This window comes from Corvus brachyrhynchos, unplaced genomic scaffold (genome assembly GCF_000691975.1).
Source record: "Corvus brachyrhynchos isolate BGI_N302 unplaced genomic scaffold, ASM69197v1 scaffold54, whole genome shotgun sequence".
NCBI classification, from domain to species: domain Eukaryota; kingdom Metazoa; phylum Chordata; class Aves; order Passeriformes; family Corvidae; genus Corvus; species Corvus brachyrhynchos.
This window is the reverse complement of record NW_008237902.1, coordinates 2,095,151-2,113,252: the sequence shown is the minus strand read 5'-3', so window position 1 is coordinate 2,113,252 and position 18,102 is coordinate 2,095,151. Positions and strand designations below refer to the sequence as shown.

Genomic DNA, 18,102 nt, shown 5'->3' with positions numbered 1-18,102 from the left:
AAAGCTGTGCCTGCTTTGGAGATGTTTGCCGTGGCACACGGACATCAAAGGTCTGCAAAACCTTTGTGTCAGTGTGTTACACAGATGGAATCTTGGAAAACTGGCAGGTACCAACACAGGACATTTTAAGAGGGATTACGTTTGGTGCAGCACAATAGTCCTTTATAGCCAGGGCCTTAATGTGCTGCTGGTTCATGATAGCAATTAGCTGGATTAAGTTGTACCAATACAAACAAAGTATTAAAGAGACAGTTACAGTAAAAAGAATGAGCAGCACTTGTCCTGTGCCAGCTGCAGGGGTGCTGTCAAGCATTTGGGATGCAAAGCCTTGGGTGTTTGTGGCACTGGGGAGGACATTCACAGCCAAGCCACGAACATCCACCTGCTGTGGTGGTCTCTGCTGCTAGGTAGAGCAGGATGGGGAACAGCAGCACTGCTGGCATCCCAGCAGGCAAGCCGGTTCCAACCCCCAAACAGGCAATGACAAATACTTCATCGTGGGAGAGACGAAGGGCTCAGAGGAAAAGGTGAAGCAGCAAGGCTAGAAGTAGGACATAAAATCAGATTACAGCTTTGCTGTGTTTTAATTGCATTGTTTAATTCCAGTTTCTACTGCTCTAAGACTAGACATCAAATAGAAAGTTAAAATTATTCAAAACCAAGCTACAAGTCTCAACATCAGAATGCCTATTATACTTATCTGTGACCTTCTTACCATTAAAACCACCATATTATTATTACTGTACATTTGCAGATTATTATTAGGCTTCTGAACTCTGCTGCAGCTTGATTTATAGAAACTGCTTAGTCACTGGCAGCAGTGCTGTGCTGGGAGCAGGAGAGATGCCTGCTGGTGTTTCAGCAGAGGCTCCTGCCAAGAAGCAGACACTGCCCTTGACAGATCATTGAGAGCTGGTGAGTGTTTCCCTCTCATGTAAAACTTCTGGAATAGCTGCAAACCTTCTTCCCTACCAAGAGCAGGGGTGAAAAAACTCAAGGCTCAATTAATGCATCCCTCCAGTTGTTTTGGGCACATTTATGTTGCCCTTTACATGAAAAGCGACCTTCTGGTTTGCTGTGCACGTTGCTGGGAGCACTGCTCTGGATTTTGGGGAGGTAGAGCTCCTGTGAAATTGGGATTTAGGCTTTGGAAGGAGCAGTAGTCTTCTGATGGGACAGAAGTAGTCAGCAATGTGGGAAGGAGCCAAGTTGGGATGGGAGGTGGGGGGGCTCAGCAGGTCCAGGCACTGGAGCACTGAAGAGCACATTCAAAATTAAATATAGGGGGAGGGTGCCTGCTGCTTCATCACATTAATGAGGATGATGGGTTCTGTGACCCCACTCAAGGAGCAAACACTCTGAGCAGAAGTTGCAGGACAGGCCCTTACATGAAGGATGTTTTCCCTGGGTTGTACATGCAGCAGGGCATAGTAAATGCTAATAATTTACAACCCTCTGAACAAACCAAATTACAAACTTGTTTCTTTTAGTTATTTGTTGAGTAATGACTATGCTGAGCTCTTTATAAAGTGTGGACAAAATCAGAGTCCTCAGCCCAGTATGCCCTGAACAGGTAGGGAATGATGCCTTGTTCACCATTGCTTCAGTCAAATTGCATCATCCCCAGTGCTGGTGCTCCAGCAGCCCTGCAGGTCTGGCCCTCCAGAGCCCTTTGAAACCTGCAACTGAATTGAACAGAAAATAAAACAATAGATATCAAACACTTCCATTCTGATTTCTTTTGAGGAAATGTTTCAGCATCACTAATGAAGTGTGCCTGTTTGCAACATGCTGGCATCCTGGAGATTTAAATCCAATACTTCAAAGAACACACATTGGTTAAGTAGCTTAGTCTTTAGTTTTATTCATGCTGGAGTAAACCATTGCCAGATATTTTCAGGGAGCTAACAGGAGAGAAACAATGGCTCTATTTGGCAGAGTCCAGCGGATGAAAATTATCAAAGTATAAAGTCCTGAACAGCTGAAAACAGTGAAAAATAATGGATTGGTTCTTTTCTCCTGACTCAATACCTTTATTCTTTTTGACATTTATTTTTTTTATTGCCTTTGCTCCTCTAACGCATTGTGGTGACTCATGTGAAAGGTCTGTAATAATGTTTCATTGCTGTGAAGTCACCGGATAACCACTACTCCTGCTCTGGTCCTACGCAATTATGTATGTTTAGAATATAGCCAGAAATGGGCTGACATTGATAGAACAGTGTAAAATAACAGGTGGAAAGAGCATTTAAAAGCAGGTACTGAGGAGTCACACACCCAGAAAACAATGATTTATTTATCTGTTGGAAATCAGAAAGGGCATGCAATAATCTGGGTCATGTACAGAGCTATTTCATGGGATAGTTGGTGCCACAGCAGCTCACTTCTGTCTTTCTCCTGTTCAAATATTGCACTTGCTCACAGATACAACGCTTGAGTCAGTATTTTCAGGAACTTTGCAACTCACTTAGGCCCAGAGCGTATCTGGCACTTTTTGCTCTCTCAAAGAACAAGGCTCACTTCATGTGATCCTGCAGATGTGCAGGGCTGTGTTGCAGAAGCTGAGCTGGGATGAGGCTCTGGAGAAGGGACCCACTGCTTGGTTCAGCCTTGGCTTTGGTGTTCAGGAGGGAGGTGCCACCTCCCCTGCAGTCTCTGTGCCTAATTCTGAGTGTTCCAGCTCGTTCAGATGACTGGGTGTTACTGTAAGGAGCAGAGAGCCTGTTTCCAAGGACTGGACTTAGTTTCCTCTCTTAGCAGGGACATCTGAGGGCCATATTCTAAGTAGAGACATCATGGCTTTGCCGAATAATAAACCTATTGAATTAGAGCATTTGGGGGCATGAATTCAATAAATTTGTGTTTTACTGAACATAGTGTCAGCCAAGTCCCTTCTAGCCAAAGGCCATCTCTTCTGAAGCAATCAGGGCCCTAAATGCAGGAAAATAGAAAATTTATAACAAAAAAAGGAGTGAAGAGTGCTGGCTTGACAATATTGCAGTCCTGTCCCAGTCTGCATCCAGTTCTCAGCTATTCTCTGCCTGCAGTCCAATAGTAAAGTCATATTTATTCTCTTGGCTCTGCTGCGTTAATGAAAAAGCCACTTAACAAAACAAATAGAAGGAAGGACATTTGCAACCAATTATGGTATTGCTGATCAGTCACATTGTGCTGGAAATTACACGTTGAAGTTCAGCCCAGGCAGCTGATCAATGACCTGGTAGCTTGGCACCAGTGCATGCTATCAACTTAATAAATCAATGTAATTCCAGTCCCCGTGCCAGCATATATATGTGTAGTCAATATGACATCAATATTATATAATAATGGTTAAAACTAATTGCCCAAACACTGTGGTCTCTTATCTACTGCGCAACCCCATCAGAGCCCAACGGTGCTCCAGCAGTCAGGGTGGAATTTGGCTGGCTGTTCCTTAAACATACCCCTGGGCATCACTTAAAATCATGGGTTTAAAGCTAATTTTTTTTTGAAACCACAAGGGAAGTCAGCACTCCAGCATGTCATTCAGGGTTGACCAAATTGCCAGCCAGCCCTCTGCCTCTGGGAGGACGTGGTGTGCACGCCGGGTCCTGGCACACACTGCAGGAATGGGGTTTCTCCTTGGTGGCAGATGCACATCTTGGCTGGTTTCTGCATGGCTTCCTCCTCTTAATTAGCTCTGACATTTTAGCTGTTGTAATATGGGGTTTGGCTTAGGAGTTAAGGCTGAAAACTCTGGGAGTTTTTTGCTGGAAACAAAGTTTAGTTTAAGTACAGGGAATCTGGGATGCTTCTAACTGCGTGTAAGCTTTGCGGTGGGCTGGACCAGGGAAATACAGGAGCTTCTGAGCATGCTGGTGGTCACTTACTCTCACACCTGATACCACCAGTTTCAGTGCTCTCTGCTCTTGTATTTCACTCTTGTCACAGAAATCTACAAAGAACACAGAAACTACATAGTTTGTACTTACAAAAAACCTGCAGTTTATATCAACTATTTAGAAACAGCTTTTTTAAGGGTACCTGGACACTGAAGACATCCTAATAGGATTTTTGTAAGTGTGTCATCCTCTCCAGCCAAGTGATACACTCAGCTCCCCACGTGTAATATTTTATACACAATATTTTACCTGGAACCACAGCAACATCCACTCTGGAACATACTCCAAGCCTCTTACTTGGCCATGGCTTCAGCTTTTCTGGGAACATACCTGGTCCTGTGTTATGTGAGACCTGCTGTTTGTCCCACATCATGACAACAGGAAAAGGGACATTTGGGCAGTACAGACCCACCTTGGTACAATAACTTTGGTTGTGTCCTCACACCTCAGCTGCATTTCTCAGATTCATCATGTGCTGGAGTCACTGGAAATATATGCGAGAGATTTCTATCTTATTCCTCTGTGCTTAATTAATTCAAGTGTTTTACTACATAAAGGATATTTTAACTGTAATCTTGATTTATTATTCATCAATGAATCATGATAGAATGGTTTGGGTTGGAAGGGACCTTAAAGCACAGTTTCAATACCCTGCCATGGGCAGGGACAACTTCTACTAAACCAGGTTGCTCCAAGCCCCATTCAAGTTGTCCTTGAACACTTCCAGGGATGGGGCAGCCACAGCTTTTCTGGGCAACCTGTGCCAGGGCCTCACCACCCTCACAGGGAAGAATTTCTTGTAATAACCAACCTCTGACAGTTTGAAGCCATTCCCCCTTGTCCTGACACTCCAGGCCCTTATCTGATCAGTCTGATCTCCTTTCCCCGTCTGCTCTGCACCAGTGATAGTTGCAGTTCACTGCTGGTTCCCAGCTCTGCTGTACCTCTCCTCCAGGGACTGTTCTGTTATCAGCACATGTTTATATTCTGGGAGCATGCACAGGAATTGAGCCATGGCTCTGTGACGTGCTCTGCAAAAGCAGAGGGAAAACGGCAATCTGAGTGTCTTATGTTCTGCAGGCACTAGGAACCAAGGAGATACAGCACATGCACACACACAAAATATGTGTGTATATGTGTATATACATATATATATGTGTGTGTGTGGCAACGACATTGCTTTGGTAGCATAATTTGGTTAGGCTAATGCTTAGCTGAGAGCAGAGGTAGGGAGCAAGGAAAGGAGGGAAGAAAATCCTGGTTCATGTTGCCCAGCCACAGCCGAAGCTGAGTTTGGCTGTTTTTTTGGCAGAAGTGAGATGTAAGGATAGTTTTGAAGGAGGAGAAAGGAGTGGCTGTTCAGATTTTATCGGGAAGGTTTTCCCAGGCTTAAAAGAAAGCTGGGCAGAATGTGAGTCTGTGCTTTGGGAAGGAGCTGACAGAAGGATTATAGAGCCTGGTGGGGTAAAGGTTGTGGGCTGGCTGTATGTAGGTAGGCTGTTCAGCCAGGTAAGAGGAGATGTGCAAAGGTAACAGGAATAAAGAGTAGAAGGCAAGAAGCTCGTAAATTATGTAACTGAAGGACTGGTATGGTTGTGGAGTGAATTGATGTGGCCTTGAGGGTAGCTGCTAAAATTGAAGTTTGTAATAACAGATGCAAGAAGAGGGAGGCTTGGAGGAGATTATTTAAAAAAAAAAAGTTTTAGACATGATAAAAAGAGCAAATTTGAGACATAATTCCAGAGAAATCCAGTGTGCTATCACTTGGGTGAAAAGAAAATGGGGAAAAGAAGGAGGATGGCAGAAAACAACCTATTCCTGACTGATTGGGGGTGTGAGGGGTAGAAAACAGTGACTGAGCTGCTCTGTAGAGCTCTTGCAGTCTTTTTGAGTTATTTGGGTATCTCCCCAATTTATTTATTGATTAATAGATTTTTTTTATATCATTACTGATTCTGGTAACTTACCTGGTGTCACATAACGTTGGTGACTGTGGGTGTATCCAGCCTGGTTCTTCCTGATGGGACACCAGCTTCACACAAACTTGGTTTCTTTTGCTGTTTCCAGAAGTTCATAGCAGAAAAATATTCTGAGAAAATTTTGTCTTGTGGTGGCTTATCCTTTTTAACTCTGGCCATCACTCAAATAAAGAATGGCAGTGGTCTGTGGAAAAAAAGAAAAATAATTGAAAAATAGATTCTTACTTAAATTTTTCCAAACCACCAGAGCGGTTTACCATTCCTGGGAAAAGATGCAAGCAGGCAACATTTCCCTTAATGTCAGAATGCCGAATAATGCTTAGATAAATCTTTCAAAGAAGATGCTTTTATATTTGTCCTGTCAAATGGAGAAGATAATCAGCTTTTTCTTTCTCTTACCCTAAATATTTACATCTAGAAACATTAAGTAGATCTGTTTTCCTTCCTTAGTTTGCTTGGTTTGGAAAAAAATGAGGGTTTTATGTTGATTTTTTTGTTTTGTTTGTGTTAGAGTATAAAACCAGGATATAGAACAGTTGGAAATTGGTTGAGGGATTTATCAGTTACACTTGGAGGGCATCATATCTCAGCATGGTATGATAGGAAGAAGGTGTGAAATCCTGGATCCAGTAGCATCAGTAGCAATACTTCAGTTTTCATTACCTTTATTAGATAAGAATAGAATAATTTGTACTCCTTCAAGGTTTCTCCAAAATAAGTGACTTCTTTGTGATCCTCTTCGAATTGGAAGCTGCCCTACTCTATTTGAGTTCCCAACCACATCAGCAGCAACTGTGTTTCTATCTAGAGAAGCCTCCATCACAACTTTGTTTCAGGGTTTTCTTGGGTTTCCACCAGGAGATCCCAAACTCCTCATGCAGATGGGGTGGGACGCTGAGGAGCAGTGCTGCTCCTGATCTCTGGCCGGTGACACAGACCACGCCTGAGTTCATGTGACCTTGCTGAGGAGGGAGCAGCTCTGTGTGCTTGAGGCATCTCCTCCTGAGAGCTCTGCCTGAGGGAGCTGTGCAGCCAGGAGCTCTCCTGAGGTGTGCAGGAGTCTCTGTACCTGCCCCCATGTGCTGTGACAGACATTTCCTCTCAACAAATGGCTGGAGGGGGAGTGATAGTGAAGGTGAAGTGATGCAGTCTCAGGCTCTGGTCCCCACCAAAAGATGCAGCTCCCGGGGCTCCAGTGTGACCAGTGAACCTGCAGATCTGCAGGAACACTGTCTGCTGAGAAACATGGTCCCAAAGGAATCCTGTGGCTGTCCCTGGTCTCAGGTGGCACGCACAGATGGGCATCTCTAGCAGCCTCAATTCCAGCTCCTGGCTCTGCTATCCCAGTGACAGCAGCTCATTTGCATGAGGAGCCACTGGGTGAGTAATACCTGCCTCTGCAGACGGCAAACCCTGCAAGCATTTTGTGGTAAACCTGCTGCTGCTCTGGGCAGGGAGGATGCACTTTACTCCGAAAGCAGAGGATGAAAGATTCTGTGGCAACGGCTGCGCTTTGAAAGGGCTGAGCCCAATCCTCTGCACAAGCAACTGTTTATTATCAGAATCACTGATCTCCAGAGCACTTAATGCCCCTGCCTGCACGGAAGGCAGCCAGTGCACACTGCGGCCTCACAGCCTTTTGCTGAGCATCTCAGTCTTACTTCAGCAATATTGCTGTTAATTGCAATAAAATAGTGGATTTAAGGGATTCACCTGGTTCAGTCACTTGTCCAGGTAGGCTCAGGGTTGTACTCAGTGAAAGTAACAACCTGAAATGGCTGTAATGGCCAATTCCTAAGCTACAGGTGTGCAGCGAGGCAGACCTGTGCCTGTCAACACAGAACTGTCTAAGAATTAACCAGATTTGCACCTTTCCTATCTGTCTGTAGATAAGAGCGTTACCTCAGAGCCAGGCAGTGGATATTGCTGATAGACTGAACCTGGGTGCTGGGTAACTCCTGACTTTGACCTTGGCCACTTATATCACTGGAGCAAAATTCTGCATGCTTCTGTTTGCTTACATGGAGATAAGAATACTGGTCTCTGGATTAAAAGTGTCATTAAGGAGGCACATTATGATTATAATTATTATTTTACAAGATGAACAGTGTGCAGAACCTGGCAGTGCTGCTGCTGAGCTTCTTCAAGGAGTGTGTGCCTTTGCAAAAGGATGGAAGAAACTGTACAGGAGGATTTTCTCATACATAAGCTGAGGAAAAGGATTATCTGTGAAACAGCCAACAGTTTTTATTTACTGTGAAAATCTGAGTCTCACTCCCAATTTCCCATCAAGATAAAATGCAGGCATTTGGTTAAAATGGTAACTTAATGCTCCAGAGGTTTAATTACCACCACTCTATAATCAAAATCAACACAGAGTGCAAGCTGTAGCTCCCAACTCCAACAAGAAATGCAGCTTCCCACAAAGCAGTCAATAAAAAGAAGATATATAGCATGTGCTAGGATTTTGTGGTCCTTCCCACAGCTGAACTCACAAATCTGCTATTGCTAATGGTTTTCTTTCAAACCTCAGGTTCTCCTTTAGCTTTTACCAAACTCCCGAGCTCCTTATTTCTACATTTTAACTTTCTCTGTGTATAATATCTATATACACAGTACTGAATTAAGGGAGTTTACAGTGCTGGAAGCTAAATTTCAACATTTTTTCCTATACCAACAGAAAGCACTGAACTAGTCTCAATAGTGGTGATGATTGAAACTTTATAAGGGCCTTGTTTGCAAAAAGTGTCATGAAAGCAGGTACGTCTTCTGGGCTGGGGCTGGTGTGATCCCTGGCATGGAGCTCCACAGATCAAATGATCCATCCTCCTCCATTGCAGTTCCTTCTGTTTTTCTTTAAGGACCCTAGGACTTCTGGATCATTGGATCAGCTTGGGTCTTGCTTAGGACAGTTTTCCCTCTGCAAGTTAAGATTTCTTTTCTCCAGTGCCTTCTCCCAGTACATTTTCTGAATGAAGTTGTTGTGCTGTGCCAGCTGATGATCCCTGTGAAAACTGCACATGCTCTATATTTTGTCTGTTCCCTTGCACGTTGGGTTTTTTGTGAGCAAAGCCTTTACCTGTCCTGCAGCCATACCCCTGCCAGGCACCAGGGCAGCTGTAGCCAAGCAAAGGTGTCCAGCACTGGTACTGTTAACAGTGCAGTCCTCTGCCCTCTGCCAGGGGCTGAGCCCCGAATTTATACCCTGGGATGCTCCCACATGCTGCAGTAGCAAACACAGAAGTTGCTCTCCAAAAAAACTTCGCTATGGTTTCTGCCCTCTAAGCAACAGTTAATTTTCCTCCTCCTCATCATCAGCCTCCCATAAAAAGCAGCATATTTTGTAACCTGCCTCTACTGACTTGTGGAAATAAGAGATACCCTATTAGCAATCCTTGTCCAAACAGTGTTGGACTGGTTAGTGCCAGCACTTTCCATCCAGCACTAGTATTTGTTTTTCCGTGCTCTTAATCTTAGAAATTGAATTGAGTCTGATAAAAGTGACTTCCTGAATATTGCATAACAGTTTACGTCTGTCAGGAGGGAAGACAAACAGACCTGACCTTGAACTCAGAAAGTTTCCTCCCAGCAGGTAAAAGCTTCCAAAAGTCTGAGCAGGGGCTCCCTGTCTCCTCACTGTCCTGGGACAGCAATGAGGCTTCCCTGGCAGCCATTCTCTCCACAAAAAAAGCTCTGGAAAATGCTTTGGATCCTCCTCTGAGACCTGAGAATCCCCCGGAAAGAGCTGCAGCAGGAAGGCAGCTTCATGTTCTTGCTCTGAAAAGGAGGCAGAGGAGAAATCCTGTCCATATCTGGCAGGGTTTAGCCTCCAGGGATTAATTAAAGGCTTTTTCAGTTTTTCTTTCAAACCTCACAACATTCATCCCTGCCTCACTGAATAGGGAAAAGGGAGAGGCCTTTTCTCTGGTGAAGCACCAGCCTGTTTCAATTTTCAGTTTCACATTGCAGTAATATGCTTTTCCTAAGGGACAACCACAGGAAGGGCAAACTTTGGCTTCTCACCATTGGAGCATTACGTCATTAAAACAAGCTGGAAATCTGAGCAGTGGGCAAAACAAATTCCCTAAACTTAAAATTCTCCCTTTCCTTGGTGCTTCTGTCCCCTCTTCCCTGCCCACAGACAAGGCAGGTGGAGGTGTTGGCAGAGCCAGCTTGGGATGGGGACCCATGAACCAGGAGTGGGTGATGATGCTGCAGGAGCCGGGAGGTGTCCCACATCTTCTGAGCTGCTGGCACTGCTGGGACTGCGACTATCGGAGCTCTGGGGCAGCAAAATCCTTTCATCTACAACTCAGGCTTTTGGTGATGGCTGCAATGGGGGGAGAGGGCTCTCAAGAGTCCCTGTGAAACATTTGGGGTCTTCTGCACAGCTTTCCCACTACCAGAGAAGTGCAGGGCTTGGGACACTCTGGTTTTTGGGCAGCATCCTGAGGAAGCAACACAGCTCCCAGCTCAGCCCACCTCGAGTGTGTGGTGCCCTGCAGAGCCCCCGCCTGTGCCCGGGCTGCAGTGTTTGTTTTCTGACCCCATTACCTATTCCAGTTTGGATTTCAGCTGCTTAGGCTTGATTATTTTAAACCCCTCTATCTGATTATCAGCAGCCCAGCCAGGCCAGATATGAAGCTTCCGGGGGGATCCCCAGCAGTGCTGCAGAAGGATAATTTGCCACTCATTCATGCTTCTGAGGGGGTTGGTCAGCTGAGAGGGCAGGGGGAAGAATTACAGGAATATTCCAAACGGGAAGGCAGCTCCCCATGCACCCCCTGTTCCACAACCTCACAAATCTCAAACTTTGCTCAGAATGGAGTACCTTGCTGCCGTGGGCATGGGGGGAAACGTGTCCTGGCAGGCGCCCAGCACCCCCAGGAGATCTCAGTGACGAGCACCACGGCACAGACTAACCCACGCTGGCACTGCAGGATGCTTCTGGAAGCAGAGCAGCCCAGGGACACACTGGCATGGCAGGGTGCAGCAGATTGGTACCCAAACCAGGCATCCCCGTGCAGCCTTTCCAGAGCTGCCTTGCTCTTGCTTTTCGGTTTCTATTGTTGTCCTAGAGCTGTTTTCCTCCGCCTCCCCCCAGCAGGATGAAGAAGCCTCCAGCTGGCCTAGGAGGCTTATCAGCTCTGTCTGGCTGGGTGTTAACAGTTTATTTGCATAAGTACCTGTCCCCGTCATATGCTGCTTGCCTTTGTGACTCACTGTAGTTGTTTATTTTTCCTCCAGCAGCCAGGCTTGCGGCTGCTGCTCCCTGAGGTATGCCAGGGCAGATGCCACCACCCCAGGGTACTGCGGGATGCCTGGCACGCTTGGGCCAGGAGCTCACCCTCGCTGGCTCACCCGCTCCTCCTGCCCTTCGGGACCAGCTTGGAAATTAAACGTGTAACTGGTCGAGTCCTGTTTTCTCCTGGCTGTCAAGATAAAATTAAACTGAACCCCCCCAATTTCACACCTCGACAGCTGTCCCTGGCTGGGGAGAGCAAGGCTTCCCCTGGGACCACAGCCCCAGCTCCTGTTGCAGGGAAGGGTGATGGGTGGCTGCCTCCTCCCTGCTGATAGTGTTCATAGAATGCCCTGAGTTGGAAGAGACCCATACTTCATCGAGTCCAACTCCTGCACAGGACAACCCCAGAAATCCTACCATGTACCTGAGGGTGTTGTCCAAATGCTCCTTGAGCTCTGTCAGGCTTGGTGCTGTGACCTCCTCCCTGGGGAGCCTGTTCCAGTGCCCAACCACCCTCTGGGTGAAGAACCTTTTCCTGGTATCTTTATTTTAAGGAGCTGAGAACCTTAAAGCATTTTCTGAACCCAGGTCTCAGCTCCAAAGGCAGAGGCAGTGTAACCTGCCAGACCAACTCTTCGGGCTGTGCTAAAGCAAGCACTTACAGCTCTGCCCCAAGTGTTGGTCGTGACCGCGGAGTCACCTCCTCAGCTAGGAGCAAGTGATCTTGTTTCTGCTCATTAGCTCTGAAAGGTTTTTCCATCCATAATAAGAAAGTCATTAATGTTAAACTTCCACTGCCAGGTAGGATTGATTTGAAGGTTATAACCATTGTAAGGGGGTATGCATTGCATATACAATGTGTTAAAGTCCTGGCATGCAAGAATTGTTGTTTCAATGGTTGCCTGTCATCTGTGGAGCTCACCAAAGCTCATCCATGGAGCTCAGACAGATGTGGGGCTGCTCAGCAGTCTGGAACGGCTAGTGAAGAGTGGCTACTTTCAAAGGGAAAAGGTAAATTCAAATCAGTAGCTGGTACATCCTCCGCAGAAGGGCTGTAACCCTACCCCAGGAGACGACAGAATGGGTGATCTAACATGTCTCCATGCTCTTGTTGCTGTGACATTTTACTAATATGGTGCACAGCCTAGAGGTCCTCAGTGCTCACAGACGGGAAATGCTCAGTGTGGGATCTCCTCCGCAAGGAGCTACCAGGATTGACGTATTTTCTCCTGAATGTTGCCCAGAAACCTGGGTGCTGTTGTGTGGTGTGTCCTGCTGACGTGTCAGTGAATCAGCTGTCCATCCATCCAGCCACTTCTTGTATGTAAAAGTTATTTTAGACACATATTTTTTGTGTTCATGTACCAGTTGAGCCATGCCAGGTGTGTTGCTCCTCTGACTGGGAGATGGGATGGATGGATGGATGGATGGATGGATGGATGAACTTGGTGTGTCCATGTCAGCCCCCCTATGCTTAAAACCAACCCTGTAAGCAAACCCTCATAATTTTATTTATGACTTTCAGATGAGATAATGGTTTTCCACTTTGAAAAGAAAGCTCACTACTTCAACATTTATTTTCTATAAATGCCTTGGCATTTATATTGCAACAGGAAACTATTCAGTGACATTATCTGATAAATATCGTGTTATACAGCTGCAATTTACAATGCATATATTTTTAACGGTGCTTCTAAGCTAAATTAAATGCTTCTAAAATATGGTACTTAAGGAAAACAAATGTCTGTTCTAGCAATTTTGTTTTTCAGGGTACACTATTTTTTGAAAACCAGATACCATCTTCATCCTGTCAGGCAGTAAATTATGCACTTGCACTTTCATAAACTCTCCCCTTGGGAACTTAGTCAATGAAATGGAAATGTCTTTTTCACACCCTCCAACTCCAGAGAAATACAGGGAAATAGCCAGCTTGGTTATAAACTGAATGTCTAGAGGGAATCCATATAAAATGTGGATTAATGCAGTCCTGATGCATGTATTGTTTAGCATATGTACCCTTCACTCAAATGGTGCATTGAATTGTGACTGGGATCATTAATGTCTCTCATTTTTTTTTGAACTGGGAGAATAATTGCATGTTCTGTGGTGGGATTTGCAGGTAGGAAGACACGCGCTTGCACTGGACTGTGAACCTCCCTCCCAAGCCAGGACACCTGCAGGAGGAGGAAAGCTCTGCTGGCCTGCTCAGGGAGTACAACACGATGGCATTTACACCTCGGTGGATCTTTCCTAGGTTGTGGGGTGGGAATGGGCAGGACAAGGGCTTGCAATGGCATGTCCTGCCTGTGGGATAGCCTTTCACGAGGGAGAGCAGACCTACTGAGGCAGCTGAACCCAAGCTGATGTTCCTTGTAGGTCCCCTCCAACTGAATTATTCTAAATCTACTTCTGTTTTCACCACCCATCACCCAGAACCAGAGTTTTGCCTGTAGCAGTCAAATGTCTTCACATGAAGTCCTACGTGGTCCAAGGAGCTGCATTATCCCCTCACCGCATCGCGTGTGGGAAGTGTGAAAAGGCAGCAAAAAGGCAGCAAAGGAAAGAAAGCCAGGAAGGGAGTTGCAGTGGTCTGCTGAGATGCCCAAGGATCCCCCTGACGCAGGAGGAGCTACAGCAGCTCTCCTGTCACAGGAAGCTGTTCACCTGACCGCTGATGGTCCTCATTTTCCCCAATCTACCCTTAAAAGCCCTCTAAAAGCCCCAGCTCTTCCAGTCTGGGGAATGCATGAAATGTGGGATGTATTAGATGCATTAAGCAATAGCAGTAAACTTATAGAAAACAGGAAAATCAACAGCAACAACAACGAAAAAGGAATCTTGAAATTTGGCAGAAAAAATGCAGTGCAAACCCCACAAGAACATATCTTTGCACAAAGCCACTTACGGATGCATTCCTTAAAGGTAATCCCTTCAGACAGAGTGAGGCTGCCATTTCTTTGAAAGATATTAAAGCAGCTGTTGCTAGAACATAGAGAATTACTGAGCTATCTGTCAAGGGATGGACATTTGTAGGGCTATATCTACTTTTTTTTTTAATTTATAGTTTATTTTGATACCAGTTTTCCAGCTACTGAAGGTAATTGAGACAGCAAACAAAATCTCACTATCGACTGATCTGCCAAATCAAATTTTTTCTCCTGTAAGTATAGTGTTTTTCCTTAGCTTCAGAGAGGAAAAGAATTATGCGGAATGAATAAGAAAGAAAAGGGATTAGTTTATATAATGACCATAGCAGCCATCTCTCCCTTGATCTGTCGTAGTTCATTCTCGAAGATGGGAATGATTATTATTGTAATTTAGAACAGAGCTTGTTCATTTTCCTTCTGCTGCATCTGCTTACTACTCTCCAAATTAATACATATTTTAATAAAAACTAAATATCTTGACTATAGCTGGGATATTGGATGATCCCAGCTGGAATATGGATGGAGCAAGATTTTTATCACCTTTTGTTCCCCTCGTGGAATGACTGTGCACTGCCCTCGTCCTTGAAAGGAATTAAAGTAGCCATGAGGTTATTTTGATGACTTCTGGCTACCAGAGGCCTCAAAAGAAGGCATCTAAGGCAGTAAAATAGCAGCTATGTGTCTCCTGTGCTGTTTTCAAGCAGTGTGATGTTTCTGAGGGATCTCCAGGAGCTCTCTGTCACTGGAGCAGCTCCCTGCTCCATGGTGGTCCTCCCACACCCAGCACCAGGGCTGGATGGGTGTTGCAGTAGGAATGGGCTAAGGGAGCTGAGCTTCCCTCGTGTTTTTTTCACTAGCTAATGTCAGAAAATAGAATGTTTCTATCTGCCTTCAAAATGACAGTGGATTTTTGCTCTCTTTGGGGACTACTTGCACTCCCATGGACCTGTCCCATCCGTCTGATGCTCCTGTACTATGGTAATCAAATTTGATGCCAACGCGGCAACTGGGCTTTCCTCCTTCTCTCTTTTCTGCACTGAGATTTTCACTGGTCTCAACTCTTACTGAGAGGTTTTTTTAAACCAAAGAGTTGAAGATGAACTATTTCATATGCTTGTTCTCCTGAAGTTGCTTTAACACTTTTGTAGCTCTAAGGTGAGCCAATTCACCCCTAAAATCCAGGTATTCACACCTAATCACTCCAGCACAATGCTCCCCCAAGGTGGGAAAGCAGCCTTGAGGTGACAGCTCTGCAGCATTTTGGGGAACTCAGGATTAGTAATGGGATTTAACTCTGCAGAACTCATACAAAACTCACAGAGACTGTCCTTCACTTCAAAACATCTGTTAATTCTACTTGAGTGCTCATCATCGAAAGACTGCCTATATTTTTCCTTTCAGGTTTGCGAAAATAAGCACTGGTGAATGAAGATGAAAGAGAAATGTTGCTGGTTTCTTCCCTGGAGATCGTATTTCTTACTTGTTGCATAACTGCTTATTTTAGCATCAATCAGCCAAGCCTTTGTTGTGCAGACAATTCTGTCCTTTTAAAGGATTTGTGCAGTATTGTTTCTTCCAAAATGCTTTTTTTTTGTTTTTATTATTAGATTTATTTCCTCTCTTAGCAAATGCCAACTGACAACAGCCTGTCAAAGCTCTTCGTAAGTGTTACATAAATGTCATACTATGTAAACTGAGTGTTGTATGTAACATATACATGACCTTTCTGGAGAACCATCCATCAAGTGCTGTCTCTGTGTGTGTCACGTTTATGCATTTGTACACAAGCTGTGTTTAAGTGTGCATATATGGTAGCCAAAAATCTATTAAGGGGAGTACACAAAACCAGAAATGTCCGAACTCTTGTCAGTGCAACTTCATCTACATCCTTTTGTCAAAGCAGAACATGACTTTAATTGCATGTTCAGATACTCTTCTCCTTCTGCGTTGGTGTGTGTGCAGTGAGATGGTCAGCGAGGGGCTCAGCAATGCCTATTGTTCAGCACATGAGCCTAGGCAGAGCACATTATTCAGCACATTATTCACATGTCTGACCACTTTTGGACTTCACAGCAATAGAAAATACAGCACCAATATTTCTCTGTGCAGTTTTCAAAGCAGAGCAAGGTGCTCATGTTCTGGATGGTAAAAATGTACTGAGGTTGCAACTAGGCATGCCATGGACCTACCATGCCATGCTGTGACTTTCTTTAGAAGTGTACTCCAGAAATCCTGGAGAAATGGCCCAGAGGGTGGTAAGGCTGTAGCATGCTGTACAGGACCAGAGCAGGGACCTGCAGGTTCCTCGAAAGACAGAATTATTAATTTCCTCACGGCTTTTTCTATAGCACTTTCCACTACACTGCCTCAGTGCTTCAGCACCTTCATTAATCCTCCCCAAACACTCGTTCTAAAGATGGGTCAGAGTGAGACGTGGATGGATTAAGGTCAGTTTTGACTAATTCAGGGTACTCCATCTGAAAAGCATAACGTCTGCGTTTTCAGAGTATTTAACATGATACAGCACTTCATACATGCAAGCACAGCACCCACTGCTTCCAGCTGCACAAAGATGGATGTCAGCAATTCAGGCTAAAGGTTTCCAGCTATGCACCCGCAGTGTGGGCAATACAGCCATCAGAAGCCAAAAGTTTGGGTTAATGACTTGTTAGTGTTACACAGCCTGTGGCAAGGGCACGGAAAGAATCTGCTTCTTTGGGAGAGTTTTATCCTTTTGTCACAGCCTGTCTGTGTCTTGCAGCCCTTGCATCGCTCCTTAGGCAGTCTTTGGTTATGCAGATAAGATGAGGATCTGGCTAAAATTGGTTTCCTTTTTGACTTACTGAGCAGATCCACAGTGTGCCGGTGTCACAGAGAGATCAGAATGTGACAGTGTAACTAAGAAGTGCATTAGAGTATGTGTGCACAAGAAAATCTACAGAAATTGGTATGGAATGCCTGACTTTGGACACTTCTGATGTCCGGACCAGGTAACACAGTGACCTTCACAATATCCCTTAAGGCAGCCTGTGCTGTAGATGAGGTAGGATCTGTAGGTGAAGGTGAAGTCCTGTCAGGGACTTAAAGACAGGGGCTGTGCTCATGAATCCCGTTGCTCCTGTAATCCCAGGAAAGGCTTTTTAGCCAGGAGCTGATGTTTCCTGTTCCCTGGGAGGCTGCTGAGAAGGCTCTGAGCACCTGAAGCAGCAGGTGCCCCCAAGAGCAGCATCTTGAGAGATTTCAGCTGCCAGAACTGGGCATGTTTATTACTGTGTAGTGAGCTGCACTTCAAAACCCAGTAACATGACTAATTTGGGTGGGTTTATCTAAAAGGCCATAAAAGATTGCTTCATACCAAATTTCAAGACCCTATTTCCAGTGTTAGTCCTAAGAACCACAGCAAGCCCAAGAATGACCAAAGTGATGCTCTTCTCCTACTCTGTTTTCATCCTTGGAAGTGCCAAAGTACTTGGAACGTTCAGAAAACATCCAGCACAGGCTGCCAAGGCAGAAAGATGCAGCCTAATTAACTCAAGTTTCGTAATTTATAAGGAGCCACTACAGGGTCGTACGGTGGGGAGCATCTGGCTATGGTAGCTCCAGTTCCTAATGGCTTAGAATTGGTAATTCACAGTTTTAGAGCTGACCAGCTTAACGAATCCTAAGAGATGATGGCAGATTGTCACTGAAAGAGTCTTTAACTTGAATTTTAATCTTCTGCAGCAAGGGTTTAAAACAGTGCAAGCCAACTTCTGTAGGGCCCCCGGGAATTGGGGAAGATGTATGCTGTATCTCCAATTATTATTATTTTTATTATTTTAAGAAACCGTTTCTATCCCGACGACACTGCTGTCATTGTTTTTAATCCTGCGGAAAGCATCTGGCAACAGGCAGTCCTGAACCACCCAGAGCCCAAAACACTCGTCTGGGGAGCGCACAGCAGGGTCACCCTGCGCGGAGGCAGGCGGCAACCGCGCCGCTCCGCACCTCTCCGCGGAAACTCTGCGAAGTTTTTTTGGGGGAACACACACATACACACACATGCACGGGTCGGGGGGGCTCTTCTGCTG

The 18,102-nt window shown here is 45.3% G+C and overlaps 1 long non-coding RNA gene across 1 annotated transcript; it reads left to right on the top strand.

Moving 5' to 3' along the window:
• Positions 1 to 830: 830 nt before the first annotated feature.
• Positions 831 to 15,777, top strand: LOC108446425. Its single transcript, XR_001861590.1, has 2 exons — positions 831 to 915; positions 13,225 to 15,777. It is a non-coding gene; the product is annotated as an uncharacterized LOC108446425 (long non-coding RNA).
• The last annotated feature ends 2,325 nt before the right edge of the window (positions 15,778 to 18,102 follow it).